The sequence below is a fragment of the Moschus berezovskii genome, chromosome 8 (genome assembly GCF_049115385.1).
Source record: "Moschus berezovskii isolate FMDL1 chromosome 8, NW_MosBer_1.0, whole genome shotgun sequence".
Classification (NCBI taxonomy): domain Eukaryota; kingdom Metazoa; phylum Chordata; class Mammalia; order Artiodactyla; family Moschidae; genus Moschus; species Moschus berezovskii.
In genome coordinates this window covers 45,498,742-45,501,658 of record NC_142467.1, presented here as the reverse complement: position 1 = coordinate 45,501,658, position 2,917 = coordinate 45,498,742, and the positions used below count along the sequence as shown (strand labels likewise).

The window sequence follows — 2,917 nt, the reverse complement described above, 5'->3', positions numbered from 1 at the left end:
GGGCCCTCCCTGATAATCCAGAATAATCTCCCCCATCCTGAGGTCCTTAATTTAATCACACCTGCAAATGTTAGCCTTTTTCCAAACAAAGTAACATTTATAAGTTCCAAGGAGTAGGCCCTGATATCTTTGGTGGCCATTTCTCAACCTACTATTTAGTAGATGACATCAGTTTCTGTTCCCAGGGACTTCATTTAAATGGAGGGGTCAGAGAAATCCTCTCTGAAGAAAAGACACTGCACGTGAGATGGAAAGGATGCATAGGAGTTAGCCTGTGGAAGCAGGGGAAGAGTGTCCTAGAGAGGGAATGGCATGTGCCAAGGCCAAGGTGAGAAAAAGCTCGCCACGTGATGGTGGGGCTGGAGGGCACCAGAGAGAGATGAGCAGGGGCTCAGGAGCCCAGCAGCCAGGGGCTGTCTGGGGGTTTTTGTCTTTACTTGTTTTTGTTTGTTTGGGTTTGGTTTCTTTTGGCCTCGCCCCATGACTTGCGGGATCTTTAGTTCCCCAACGAGGGATTGAACCCAGGCCATGGCAGTGAGAGTGTTGAGTACTAACCACTGGACTGCTAGGGAATTCCCGATTTTTTAAAAGGTCACTCAAGCACCTGTTGGAGAAGGGAACAGCTACCCATTCCAGTATTCTGGCCTGGAGAATTCCATGGACAGAGGTGCCTGGTGGGCTACAATCCATGGGGTCACAAAGAGTGGGACATGACTGAGTGACTTTCACTTTCTTTCAAGCACCAATATGGAGACCGATGCTGTTATCACAGTCCAGGTGGTAGAAAGGGTGGCAGCTTGGCCAGGGCCATAGCTGGGGGTTGGATCAGAGAGGTCAAAGGGTTTGGTGATAGACTGGATGGGATGGTGCTGCAGCCTTGATACTGGACCAGAAGAATTCAAGGCTTTCTCCAAAAAAAAAAATCCTTTATTTCTATAGTTGAAGGAGACCTTAGAGACATTTTCCAGTTTGGGAAACTATATCCCAAAGAGGAACTTTGACTCCCTCCTGCCATGGGGAAAGAAGAGCAATGTGGGGACATAAATTCATTCAATGATACAAAGAGGGAGGGGCCAGAACAGCGCCTGGAGCCCTGAGAGACTTCCTGCAGGAGGTGGAAGTTTGATCAGATCTGTCAGAAGGAGGGAAGGGGCAAGGGGGTGTTGTGATGGAGCTTATCTCTTCCAGGTTTCTTGTCTTGCCTTTTTCTTCCAACTTGGGAGCACTTGGGCAGGGAATGTGTTTGAGTCGGTTTACCAAACCCAAGAGCTGTATTCAGGGCAGGATAGTGTGAAGGTCATAGGGGAGAGCAGTGACCTTGGACAAACCATTCTCTTTCTGAGCCTCAGTTGCCCCATCTGTGAAATGGAGTAATAATGGCACCTACAAGACACGATTAGTTTAAGGATTTGGTGAGGTAAAGAATTACCAAGAAGCTAATGAAGCTAAACTTCAGGGCCTGTCACTTACCCTGCCACTTCCCCAGGGAAGGGCCCTGGAAATGCATCCACACAGTGATCAAAGGGTGTGCAGTCAAAAAAAGTAGGACAAAATATAATAGAGGTGTGTCAGACAATTAATAAAGTGTTGCTTTATTACTCTGAATTTTGGGAGGTTTATGGACTTGATAGTTGTTGGGTTTGGTTTCATTTGGCCATACCATGTGGCTTGTAGGATCTTATTTCCCTGACCAGGGATTGAACCTGGGCCACAGCAATGAAAGCCCTGAGTCCTAACCACTGGACCACCAGGGAACGTCTGACAGTTTTTTAAAAACTTTGCTGTTTGCTATACTTTCTTTAATGTGCTAAGTAAACATTCGAGTTTGCGCTAATTCTGTATTTATAATTTTGGATTTTGTACTCTTTACCTTAAGAAGGCTCCTAAGATTGTGTGAGCCTCACGTTTCACCACACCTGTGCCTGTTGGCAGGATGGCACTCGCTGTCCTAATCCGCCCATTGGTGCGCTGAGTAGGCATGTTGCTAGCAGACTGCCTGATCTGAAGCATGGAGGTGGGCAAAGAGCAGTTGCCAGGGACCCTTCTCTTCCCACCTCAGACCCTCTGTTTAAGAGTGAGCTCCGTGAGAGCAGAGATCTCTTCTTATTCCTCAGCAGACCCGCCCTCCACACTCACCGTAGCACCTGGCGCGTGGCCTTCAGTCCAAAGGAGGAGATGGAGTGAACATGCAGCGTGTGACAGAGCAACGAAAGGTGCTGCTGGCTGGTCTCTGGGAGACCGGAGTTGGGGTCCAAACCCGAAGGTGCAGCAGGGCGTGAGCAGGCAGACCTGAGCTTTCCCAGGGGCTCCTGGGCAGGGCTGACCCTGGACCAAGGCCCCAGAGGCTGATGCAGAGGGGCGAGGAGATGAGACAGCTATGGCCTTGCCCTTGGCTGATGAGAAGAAAAAATTCTGCCCCCATCACCAAGCCGCAGAAGCTCTTCTCAGAGAACACCTCTCTGACCAGGGCCACCACATTCTTGACCACGTGCTGCGGGGACCTGAGCAATAGCTCCTCCGTCCCCTGACCTCAGGCTGAACTTCAGACCCTGAGCAGGCCCCCCTCTGGTCCTCAGGGCAAATTACTCAGGAAGCGACATGGGAACTGACAGATTATTTAATCTCTCTGGGCATCATGTCCTAGGTGATGTGTAACTCTGAGCAAGTTACTTCGTCTTTCTGAACCTCAGCATCCACATCTGTGAAAGGGGGCAGTAAACATATCTACCTCGTAGGGTTGTGGTGAGGATTAACTGGGATAAGCCCTGTAAAGCATTTAGTGCAAGGCTTGGTACATAAGCATTTAGTGCAAGGCTCAATAAATATTATTTATTATTATTCCTTCTACTTATTCCCAAATGCCAGTCTGAGAAGTTTTCATTGATTCAAGGTGAAATGAGAAAAATAAATTATGGGT

The 2,917-nt window shown here is 48.6% G+C and overlaps 1 non-coding gene across 1 annotated transcript; it reads right to left on the bottom strand.

Moving 5' to 3' along the window:
• Nucleotides 1-1,682: 1,682 nt before the first annotated feature.
• On the bottom strand, nucleotides 1,683-1,754 carry TRNAE-UUC (transfer RNA glutamic acid (anticodon UUC)). Its single transcript has one exon. It is a non-coding gene; the product is annotated as a tRNA-Glu (tRNA).
• Between the last annotated feature and the right edge of the window lie 1,163 nt (nucleotides 1,755-2,917).